Consider the following 13,133-nt stretch of genomic DNA (forward strand, 5'->3'; position numbering starts at 1 on the left):
TTGGTTTGTTTACCTGATACCGCCAAATATTTTTATAACTAACCCAAGATAGACCACAACCTGTCGTTTACAATGGGAACAAATTAATCGTAGTGGGCAGAATAAGCAAGGAGTTGGGCAGATCCTATTGGCGCGTTCTAGCAAACTTTTGCATATTTCAGTTATTGAACAACTACTCTGAAGTGCGCATGTGCAATAATTCGTCTTTACGTTCTTCCAAACAATGCGATGTCTTACCACTCTGGCAAAGGGTAAAGTCTAAAACACTTTGTCCGCTCTGTTGATAACAGATTTTAGTTTTGGGAATTGTATTGAGATCAAATATTTAATTGATGAGAACATTTCAGACAAAATCATTCTCGTTCCCTCTTCTCCCACTGCCGGCCACTGGGCTTCCAATATCACGATTTGGTAGTGAGTGGAAACGCTAAGCGGATGCTTCACATTTATACATTCGGTGAAGTATCTGTCGCATTGTTCTGTCTGTGATACTGCTGTTTGTCCAGTGCGCACTAAGTGGTAGTGCGCAGGCATAGTCATTCTGCTAAATGCCGATGTAGAAAGATGGCAACAGCCACAAAACGGCGATTGTAAAGATTATGTTGTGAAAACCACGGTCGTCCAATTTGGATCCTGTTTCCATTCCATATATACCAGAAATACTTTAAGAAATGAGATGGGAACCTCAATGGCCAATGAATGGAGGAACGTAAAAGGCCCCGCTCAGCAGACTTTTGATCAATTGAGTTCACGTTGTCAGGCCACGCAATCCCTTCTAAAGGTAATGATATGAGTCGAGAAACCTACCCATTTTCCTGAAAAGTACCAAATGTCCCGATTTGAAAGCTATATGGTTATTATCTCCCATCTTGGAAAATATGTATAAATGTTGTGTTTTATTAGCTAGCACCCAATTGACTCCCATTCACTCCATGTCCCACTCCCAACATCGCCTAGAATGCACTGCACGGCCCCTTGACAACGTACGGGCAATGTACACAATAGGTGTTAATATACGAATTGAATGGATTTTCCCATCTCATTTCTTAAAGTATTTCTGAGGTATACCTCAACGTTAGAGACCGTTCCTATCCAACGGAGCACTGCAATTGGTTGCCAAAAAACCTGGGGCTAGGCTTAGGGAATTGTCAGTAATACACTGTAGCATCCACCTCGGGGACATAGTACAATATAACCACCAGCAAACCAGTGCTGGATTTCAGAAACAACTTGCAGCACTATAGTCCAACCATGTTGTTGCATCTCTGTGTCCTCAGCCACCTTACTCTGCCTCCAATACTAATACATTATTTGTTAGAACAAACAAAGCATAAAAGACAAGGTAATGACAGGTCAAACATTGGTCATCTTTAATATACTAAAGTGTCTGTTTACAAATGGAAACATATATGGTATATCATTGAGTACACTCCCTAGATGCTTATGTAACTTCTGTATAGTATGAGTCTATTTAGCCAGCAGAGGATCAAAATGCCACCCACTCAAGCATTCGAAGGCAGCTTCCGACACAAAAACATTGACACTCATAGATCCTTTGGATCTGCTAAATGTTACCGATGCCTTAATTCTATTAAGAATGATTCATTTGATTCTGAATGAGAATATTAGTACATGTGTATATCCTTCCTGATATAAGACTTAACTATACTCTTAGAAAAAAGGTTTCAAAAGGGTTATTCGGTTGTCACTATAGGATAACCCTTTTGGGTTCCAGGAATAACTTTTTGGGGTTCCATGTATACCTATTTTGGGTTCCATGTAGAACCCTCTAAAGTAAAAGAGTAAAAGAGTTTTCAAAGGGTTCTCCTATGGGGACAGCCGAAGAAGAACTTCTCGGTTCTTGATAGCACTTTTTTTCCTCTAAGATTGTATGTACATATTGTGAACACTATCAACTATTCATATGTAAATAGAGAGAGGGGGGTTAAAGAACTTACTGCTGTATGTAATAGACAGTGTTGCGTTGGATAGTTTGTTATAAACCAATGTTTTAATATTGACAGAAACTTCCATAAAGCTCATAAATGTGTCTACTCTTTGGCACTGAATTTGTAATCATGTATTGATATTTATTTATTGCGGTGTGCTGTAAATTAAATAGACATTGACATTACTTATTCAATGTGATTTCCACCTTGTCTATTGATCCCCAAATCATTTGGTCATGTAACAAAGAGTGGTCTTGTCAGCCCCTGTGTCAAACCAATTCAACACCTTTGCAGATACAAAGGTCCCTAGAGCTGGCGTAACTGAACAGGAAAGTGTTTTCCCCATAATTGTCCTGTATGAAACAAAGGTAGGTTTTTGCACTTCTGGTATATTTACATTTGTTTGTTTGTTGTTTACAAAAAAATGTAATAATACATGAAAATATAGGACTGAAAGAAGTTATACGTGTTGATCAGGTAAAAACAAAACTGAACAACACTTGTCTTGTGTTTGATTTCTGCACAACACTGTTCTGTGGACCTTCATCCTCCTGTGGGACTTTTCGATTTATTGTCATAAAACCTGAGACAAATCTGATGGATTTATGGTAGGCCTACTGAATGCTCACACTTGGTGTATATACGCATGTATTCATTGTATAACTTCAAATTGTGTTTTCTTGTATCTGAATACATAGAAAGAAGACACTGACCATATCAATAAATTTGACTATTGTATTGGGGCTTTTGTTTGCAGTCAGTTACCTTTTTATCTGGCTTCTCTACTCCTGTGTTCTTGTCATCTATAGGTTTTTCAATAGGAAGAACATTTCATCCCTGAATAAAGATGGTTTCACACACATTGCTATATGAATAAATACACTTTATGGCTCTACAAGTGACTCACGGCATTATACCTAAAGCGGACATTCCCATTGGCTGCCTGATGTTGCGTTAACAGAAATTCCATGCAGCCTTGTTTAGTTCAAACACCGGAAAGTGAGATATAAACTACACCATGATAGAAATCTTCATTATTTTGTTTACCGATTTTTCAATTTGAGCTTAAAAATGTCTATAGAACAAGAAAGTATAGGCTAAACTTATAACGCAGCTGTGGCTTCGTGACAATGATCGCGAGAGCATCTGCCCACCAATTTGAAGGCTCTGATGCAGTTCCAACTCTGTCACCGCCAAAACATCTGCTATGTGGGTGTCTGCTATCACCGGTTAACACTTGATCTGATTGAATCTAGGCCTTAGACTACATGGTTTAAAATTGCTTGGAGTTGAAGACTGGGGAGCTACAGTGCTTAATGGAAGTATTTCATTCATTATAAAAATGGGCTAAGGGAAGGCCTGCTGTGAGGCCTTAAGCTGGAGGCAGATGAACATACACAGCCACCTACACTCACTTACACAAACTGTAGGCACACTCACATGCAGAATGTAATCATGCACCCATGTATATCTTTGAAATAGACTTACAATAATGCCTTTGTGTCTTTTTGTACTGTAGGCTCTGAGACTGCCTTTTCCCATACTATAATAAAAGACAACGCTCACATTAATTATTCATATAATGGTAGTGTGTGTGTGTGTGTACAAATGATGGGTTCTCTGTTGCTATGAGCAATATGCCTATCTACAGTTTGAGTACAGGCTGAAGTGTGGTGTGGTGTGGGATATGGAAAAAAAATACCTCTTCAGCATGTCAAAGGAAGTTGTGTGTGGGCTGTAGCTGTTGCAGGGCATGCAAAGCGCAGGAGCAACAGTTCAACAACCAACAACAGAGTGAGCTGCAGGCACTACCCAGCAAGCAAAATTACATTAGATGTCTTTTCCAGACGTTGACGTCCTGTGCATTTTAGGTGCTGAATGAAAGGTGAAAAGACATCTTCTCCTGACGTCAATAAATTATGTCTTATATGGATGTTGAAAATGTCTTATTCGGAAGACGAAAATACCTATTTTACAGACGTTGAAATCAAGCTATTTTCCGGTTCTGAATGTAAGTAGAAAATATGTAATTTACAGGCAACTTTTTTGGTCATTGATTCTATACCCAAATTTGAACTGCACATACATTCTCAGTAAAATAATCATATCACAATAATACTTTTTCAACCCTATTAATACAGGAGCCAACAGAATATGTATTATTACTCCCACCTGTCACATGCAGTTATCTTAGCGTTTTCAAAAGCTTTAAACTGGCAGCAATCATGTTCAAAGCAGTCCAACCTACAGTACAAACCAACAGAACAGTTAACATTCTCAGTAACGTTTTTTTTTTCTATGACTATGATATGTTGTAGTTTATCTACCTTAGTTGAATGCAATGACTTTAAGTCGGTTTTGACCAAAATGTAATGTATATATTTTGCAAAGCATGCTGGGTATTATTCTAATGAGCGCCGCCCCCAAACAAGTACACATTTGGTTGGTCCAGACCAGACCAACTCTGAATCAATCATAGACTTAAAGCACAGGAAGTTGGTGGCACCGTTATTGGAGAGGATGGGCTCGTGGTAATGGCTGGAGCGGAATCTTTGAAATGGTAGCAAATAAATCAAACACATGGATCCCACTATTTGCCATCCTCCCCTCAGGCCAGAAGTCAGTGGAGGCTGTTATGTTTCATACGTTTGAACATCACAGTACCAGTGTTGCCAATTTAGCGACTATTCAGACCCTTCTAGCGACACATTTTTTAAAAATCGACTAGCGACACATCTAGCGAATTTTTCTGGTGTTTTTGGAGACTAACGTGAAAGCACATATCGTTCTTACTCTTCTCAACGAGCAGCGGGTGCTGCTGTGGGCCCCACCCCCGTCCCAAAGCACTCACAGGCGGCCCAGTCCTCGCGCTACAGTCCCTCCCAGCTGCAGTCAGAGCAGGAGATATTCACCCCTCCGCGTCCAGACTGCAAATGAATCACGCATGCGGGATGCCGCCGCTGGCTGTAAAATGTTTTTTTTTGTCCAAAATAAATCACTGTACAAAAATAAATCACTGCATTTGACTCACAGTGTGTGTGCCTCTCTGTGACATAAGCTAAACATCTAGCTGGCTAGCTCATCATGTCTCAGTCTAAAATGTACACTCAAAAATACAGAAAGGAGTGGGAATCAAACCCTGAATTCAAAGGCTGGTTGAAGCCGTTTATTGAGATGATACACAGGCATACTGCCTGTATTGTAAGGCTGATTTCTACGCCAAACTTAGTGATGTAAAAAAACACATGACAACTCAAAAATATACTCAAAAAGCAAAGCCTTTACAACAGTTCCACCTGAAACAAGCTGCCATTTATGGTTAAAAAAAATTGACTCTGCAAAAAAGGCTGGCATGTGATCACATTGGAGAAGCATGGTGTTCTAGCATCATACTTTCTGAACAAGTTGGTCGCAGATGTGGGTGACCAGCGTTTCAGGGTCCTCCTCCTCGATGAGGCCACAGATGTGAGTGTTTCTAAGTACATGGGGGTTGTGATAAGGTACTTTAGTGACACCAAGCAGACAATTGTATCAACATTTCTGGGGCTTGTTGAGTTGGAGGGAGGAGATGCCAGATCTATAGCCCATGCTGTTGTGGCTTTCCTCGAGACGTGTTGTCTTAAAAAAGAGAAACTCCTGGGGATAGGGACTGACAATGCCTCTGTTATGACTGGGATTAACAATGGGGTCCATAAAGTGCTGAAGGAGGAGTACGGCCTCAAATATCTCAAATCAAATTTTATTTGTCACATACACATGGTTAGCAGATGTTAATGCGAGTGTAGCGAAATATCTGGTTCTTATTCGCTGTATGTGCCACTCTGCAGCTTGCTCATTTGTAGTTCTAAACATATTTAGGGTGTTTTTTACTCACTTTTTTTGTCTTTCCCACAACATTAGTCCTCTCTCCTACAGCGTCCATCACAATTACATGCACATGGCCAATTATGCAAATTAGGCGATGACGTCATTTAGCGACTTCTAGTGACTTTTAGGATAGCCAATAGCTACTTTCCTTCCTGAGGAGTTGGCAACACTGCACAGTACAGTAAAGGCACAGTTTAGTACAGTAGAGTACAGTACGATATGGTACAGGACAGTTTTTTTTCAGTAGAGTACAGTATAGTTTAATTCAGTAGAGTACATTAGAGTAAATAGGATACAATACAGTACTGCTGTATACTCTACTGTGCTTTATTCTACTGTTCTGAACTATGATGATACTGTAATGTACTGTACAGTACTCTGCTGTGTTGTTCAAACTGAATTAATTATAGAAGCTGTTTGGACCAATTCAAGGTGAGTCCGGACCAGACCAAAGCGAAATCAATTATACATCTAAAAGATGTCGCCGTTGGTAAATGCTTAGTGGGTAATGCCTGTCATAAACATCTAGTATTATCCAGATTGTATTTCATAGCCTCTTGGTCAATAGTATTTTGTTTACAATGTAAGACAGTATTTACATTTTTTTTATACAAAACGTTTGAGAAGCTATGTAATGGGGTGCAGTAGTTTAGTTATATCCTTAGCCTTATATCGACCTCTGCAGGTTTATCTTTCAAACTACATGCAAACGAATACCATATCCCATAATGCCTTGGAGATGTTCAAATGTTCTCTTGTTTTCTAAAACAATATGCCAGCCGAAATAGCTCAGTTGGGAGAGCGTTAGACTGAAGATCTAAAGGTCCCTGGTTCGATCCCGGGTTTCGGCAGAGACGAGACTGTGAAGTTCTTTTACAATTTCACAAAGAAAATGGACACGGTTATATTGTTCAAAAATACATAACAAGCTAGCGAACAACGACATTTCAAACGCCACGCAAGCCGAAATTGCTCAGCTGGGAAGGCGTTAGACTAAAGGGCCCAGGTTCGATCCCGAGAGACAAGACTACAAAGAGTACTTTAACAATTTCAGAAATAAAAGGACACGTTATATTGTTTGAAAATACATAGCAAGCTAGCTAAAAAAGACAATTCAGATTAAGCTATACATCGATTTGATTAGTAACCAATTACTTGTTCTTCCTCCAAGTAATGTACATTTCTGATTACTTATTTGATTAACAATGGCTGATAACCTAGCTAGTCGAACTCTTCTGAAAAATCGAATGCTCGATATCCTCCCTGACAACGGTGAGTTGAGGAAATGTCTGGTTGCGACAACCAATCATATCGCCGTCTGCCACCAAGAAGTAACCAAGAATTGCACTCCCCGACCAATCCGAGACACCAGTGCAACCAATAGGTAACCAATATTGACCAATAAGGATAGAGCTATGGCGGGATCTTTAAACGCAGAAAGAGTGCCATGGAAAATATATTTCATCTCAGGTAAATCTGTTAGCGTGTTAGATAGCTATCTAAACAAACTGGGATTTTTTTTAATAGCTTTTATAACTTGTGAAGTTCCCTGGTTCCCAGAGGTCCTCAACATCCTCACTCAGGTCATTGCTGGTTGGAAAACTTCGCCCCTCCCAGAATCTCGACAGGACATTAAGGAAGCTCCTGTCTCCTGAAGTTTCAGCCTAGTAAGCTCTATATTATGTTAATATAAATTATATCATAATTATGATGCTTTAGTTTATGGAGATAATAGAGAAGTAAAACAAAGGATCATATTTTGTTGGTGTTTAATCAATTGATCTAATTTATTTAATAGGTCTACTTTTCAGCCCTTCCATCCTCTGAGCCTGATGATGGTGAGCTCCTTATGGCAGCTTGAGTCAGACGTGCCACGACCAATGGTGTTACGAGTATCAAGTTTATTACATATAGTACTCACTGCTCAGCCTCTGAGTCTTATTCTATGTGTTTGTGTGGCATATTTATAGTGATGACTTGCATTTCAAATGATGTACTAGGCCTACGCAGTATGTCTCATGTGATATGATAACCTGTTATTTGGGGAATGTATCATCCTTACATTATTTCTTGTGTGGGGATGTTGTCTTTTCTTATCATGGAGAGACGTATGCCTTCCCAAGGGATGGCAACAAATTTTGCCAGATGTGGACCGTAAGTGGGTGTCCAAGGCATTGTTCAGGTGGTCGGGGAATGGGATTCCAGAGATGGACTTTGCCAGGGTTGACAAAATGTGGTGGGACCCTCCACCACCCCTCGTCTGCAGCTCAGTACTGGTGATGGAGAGGTACTTTGGCCGTCCTCTGCTGCGATGGATGCCCAGGAAGCTCTGGCAGGTGAAGCTATATTGCCCAAATTCTGACTGTGAGAGGAGGGAGCTGACCACACCAGGACTACACCAGAAGATCAGGCAGGTTGTTGATGGATCCTACTATGTGGCAGTAGGAAGGTCATCAGTGGTTCCTTACATTGTTCCACGCAAATACACTGGTAATGATTATATATTTCATAATCTAATGATGTTTGTATTAAATTTAAAAGCTGCAACACATTTCTCTTTGTGAAATGTTGTTATAGAATTATTCCATACTCAGTCCCACCCCCTCTACCAGCTTTATGTATATATTCTCATATATTTATGTTGTTTTTTTTCTTTAGGGAAGCTGATGGGTTTGGAGTACCTCTTCGATCAGACTGGTTTGGTACTGCAGGATTGCAAGGCTGCCATTGAGGAACTGGAGACAGGTGATCCTTTTTATTTATTTTACCTTTACATAACCAGGTAGGCCAGTTGAGAACAAGTTCTCATTTACAACTGTGACCTGGCCAAGATAAAGCAAAGCAGTGCAACACAAACAACAACACAGAGTTACACATGGAATAAACAAACATACAGTCAATAACACAATAGAAAAATACTATATACACAGTGTGTGCAAATGGAGTAAGGAGGTAAGGCAATAAATCGGCCATAGTAGCGAAGTAATTACAATTTAGCAAATCAACACTGGAGTGATAGATGTGCAAGTAGAAATACTGGTGTGCAAAAAAGTCAATAAAAACAATATGGGATGAGGTAGGTAGATTGGATGGGCTATTTACAGATGGGCTGTGTACAGCTGCAGTGATCCTGATGTCCAAGGGGAGTATGATGAGGGCTTTGTTGAGCTTGTGTAACAGTTCCAGTGCTGGAGACAGCCCTGCCTCTTGTTGGCACCTTTCATCCTACTCCCAGCTTCTTGTCCACAGCTGCATCAGTCAGTCCCCTGTCCTATGTTCCTGTACTGGCTAACATTACTCCTTAGTCCATGGACCAACAATGTTGTTTTTAAAGTGTGAATTGGCTCTGGCAGTCAAAACAGCCAAATACTCGATCTAAACGTGAATTGATTCTCAATTCCGGTACGGTTCTAGAAACATCAATCACATCAAAATAATTTCAAATGCAAAATACACACTTACTGTACACTGTTTTAACACAGTTGCAGCCAACCTTATCTTTTTAGTGACAACATGTTAGTGGCGTCCGTCTTCCGTTTTACATATAGGTGTTAGGAGATGCAGGTAGCTTTTTAGCACAGGTAGTTGACTCAGAAAACACACGCTGTAACATGGAGATATGGCCGTGTGGTAAGGTAACACTAATCCTATAAAAGGTATGTATAATTTTAACCTTTTGTTTAGAGCGTCAGGGCTCAAAGCAAAACTCCCCTGCACAGAAGACGCCTTCGTCCAACGATTCTTATGTGTAATCTAATGGAACTGAGTCATGATCAACGGCTATCTCAGGAGAAGCAAAGCGTTGAAATACAAAGTAAAAATACAGTGAGCTCCAAAAGTATTGGGATAGTGAAATGTTTTGGCTCTGTACTCCATCAATTTCGATTTGAAATGATACAAAGTGCAGACTGTTGGCTTTAATTTGATATCGAGGGCACGGACAGAGGCCCATATAGGTGTTAGGAGACACCTGTGCCGGGTGTCGGGGTGCTGCAGCTGCACTATGGATGTGGGTTGGTTCCAAACCACCACCACTCTCACCTTTTCAGGATCAATAGGAACATTCCCTTCAGCGACGATGTATCCCAGAAAGGAGATAGTGGAGTGGTGGAATTCACACTTCTTTGCTTTCACAAACAGCTGGTTCTCTAGGAGGAGCTGAAGGACCTGTCAGACAAGGAGGATGTGTTCTTGAGCAGAACGAGAGAAAACAAGGATGTCAATCGAGGTAGACATACGCACAAATCGATTCAACATGTCACGGAGCACATCATTGACCAGGGTCTGGAACACTGCTGGTGAGTCCAAATGGCATGACTCCGTGTCAACTAAGCTGCATTGAAGGCTGTCTTCCACTCGTTTCCTTTGCGTATTTGTCATGGGCTGTCCTAAAAATACTGGTGCGTTGATGTTGCTAACCATTTGTTTACATTTTGTTCAGTCATGTTACCTCATTGGTTAGCTAGTTAACAACCTGGTAAATTTACCAGTATATCCAAACATTTAGGGGCACAGAAAGAAAGGAAAAGGTTTAGCTTCAGGTGATCAATGATCATATCAAGGGGCCAGGGTTCTGGTCTAGAAGCATGGCTCCTATAGTTTTGCTTCGGTACTGCAGTTTAACTGACGCCCGACCAAGAAAGACAATTTCCATAGACAGTCACATAGAGAAGTCAGATTTGAAAATTCTTAAGAAGACACTTTAGTCATCACCTTTGCACAAAACATCAATTGAATTATTTAAATAATTGTCGCTGAGGCCAAATTTTTTTTCCATCACTCACAACCGAAGACCATGGCATTGTTGAATACTTGTTTCTGATTGGCTTGAAGGGCATTCTAGAGCGTGCATTATTTTCCTAGAATGTACAGTATATTTGCACGGTAGAATTCAATAGCTAAAGTGCATTCTTACATGTCCTATGTTTGAGCTGCTTTTGAACACAAAAGTCAACTTGAAAACATTGACATTTTGTAATTCAACGTTCATAATGGCAAGCTAGGACTGATGGTTTGGTTAACAAAACTAGCAAGTGTCTTTTTTTTGGTTACCACGGCAGCTACTGTAGTTATCTAGTGAACTTGGAAGCTATTTCAGTGGATGTTGAACACATTACTAGTGCCATGGTATAAAAAGGATAACTAACAGCTCTGTCTGGAAAATAATGCAACTCTGTAGAAGGTCAGCTAGCACGTCGTGGAACACATCTACGTAATTCATTATTTTCAATAGAACACAGCACCTTTTTAAAAAAAAAAATGTTTTACCCCTTTTTTGTGGAATATTGTTTTAGTAGCTACTATCTTGTCTCATCGCTTACAACTCCCGTTCGGTCTCGGGAGAGACGAAGGTTGAAAGTCATGCGTCCTCCGATACACAACCCAACCAAGCCGCACTGCTTCTTAACACAGCGCCATCCAACCCGGAAGCCAGCCGCACCAATGTGTCGGAGGAAACACCGTGCACCTGGCAACCTTGGTTAGCGCGCACTGCGCCTGGTCCACCACAGGAGTCGCTGGTGCGCGATGAGACAAGGATTTCCCTACCGGCCAAACCCTCCCTAACGCGGATGACGCTAGGCCAAATTTGCATCGCCCCACAGACCTCCTGGTCGCAGCCGGTTACGACAGAGCCTGGGCGCGAACCCAGAGTCTTTGGTGGCACATCTGGTGCTGCAGTACAGCACCCTTAACCACTGCGCCACCCAGGAGGCTGAACACAACAGCTTCTTGATTATTCCTTACGTATTCATCTGCCTGCCATGTTTTTGGATGAAGTGATGATGTTGTCGCTGCTCCCTGTGCACACTCCTGGAGTGCAGTGTGATGTTAGTCCGTCTAAACCGGATGCAACCTGGATATAGACAGTCCATGAATCTGAATCTGCGTATGTGAACGTGAGTAGATTACCTTGCAAACAATGGTCGGACATCTTGGACACAGTCTCCAGTTCTTATTATACTTCAGTGGATCATATCATAGCAGATGGTGAATGAATGACAGATCTCTTGCATATCATTATCACAAACCCGATGGTAAAGACGTTTTCAATGTAATGCATCTCAATCTGAAAATAGTGCTTTCACAATGTAGAAACCTAAAATTCAACAAATTACTTAGTAGTTTCAGGTATTTGTATCAACATTTTAGCTTTTATAATAAACTGTGTTCCATATTAGTTTTCTAGTGCACACCATGTGCTTCAAAAGTAGCTAAAATTCATGTATTTATATACATTTTTTCCCCCCTTTAAAGTTGGGAGCACCCGTGATGTGAATGTTTGCTTTTGATTTGATTCGCAGTGTAGCACTTTGGTGTATAAATAAAATGTCATGCAAACAAAGCCCCTTTAGGCCATTATCAGATGTTATTTGGTCTTGACAGAGCTCTATGTAGTATTTGGTAAACAACATGACCAAAAGTAGGTGCATACCTGCTCATCAAACATCTCATTCCAAAATCATGGGCATTAATATGTCCCCCCCTTTGCTGCTATAACAGGATCTACTCTTCTGGAAAGGCTTTCCATTAGATGTTGGAACATTGCTGAGGGGACTTGCTTCCATTCAGCCACAAGAGCATTAGTGAGGTCGTGCACTGATGTGGGGCAATTGGGCAGAGCTCGCAGTTGGTGTTCCAATTCATCCAAAAGGTGTTCGATGGGGTTGAGGGCAGGGCTCTGTGCTGGCCAGTCAAGTTCTTCCACACTGATCTCAACAAACTATTTCTGTATGGACCTCGCTTTGTGCATGGGGACATTGTTATGCTGAAACAGGAAAGGGCCTTCCCCAAACTGATGCCACAAAAGTGGAAGCACAGGATCGTCTAGAATGTCATTGCAAGCTGTAGCATTAAGGTTTCCCTTTACTGGAACTAAGGGGCCTAGCCCGAACCATGAAAAACAGCCATAGACCATTATTCCTCCTCCACCCAACTTTACAGTTGGCAGTTAGCGTTCTCCTGGCATCTGACAAACTGCCAAATGGTGAGGTGTGATTTATCACTCCAGAGAACGTGTTTCCACTGCTCCAGAGTCCAATGTAGGCGAGCTTTACACCACTCCAGCCGACGCTTGGCATAGGCTTGTGTTTGGCTGCTCGGCCATGGAAACCAATTTTATGAAGCTCCCGACTAACAGTTCTTGTGCTGATGTTGCTTCTAGAGGTAGTTTGGAACTCTGTAGTGAGTGTTGCAAACGAGGACAGATGATTTTTACGTGCTTCAGCACCCCCGGCGATCCTGTTCTTTGAGCTTGTGTTACCTACCACTTCGCAGCTGAGCCTTTGTTGCTCCTAGACGTTTCCACTTCACAATAAC

At 41.1% G+C, this 13,133-nt stretch overlaps 1 non-coding gene across 1 annotated transcript; it reads left to right on the plus strand.

Annotated features, from left to right (window-relative positions):
* Window positions 1–6,594: 6,594 nt before the first annotated feature.
* Window positions 6,595–6,667, plus strand: trnaf-gaa. The gene has a single exon. It is a non-coding gene; the product is annotated as a tRNA-Phe (tRNA).
* The last annotated feature ends 6,466 nt before the right edge of the window (window positions 6,668–13,133 follow it).

This window comes from Oncorhynchus tshawytscha, linkage group LG07 (genome assembly GCF_018296145.1).
Source record: "Oncorhynchus tshawytscha isolate Ot180627B linkage group LG07, Otsh_v2.0, whole genome shotgun sequence".
NCBI lineage: Eukaryota > Metazoa > Chordata > Actinopteri > Salmoniformes > Salmonidae > Oncorhynchus > Oncorhynchus tshawytscha.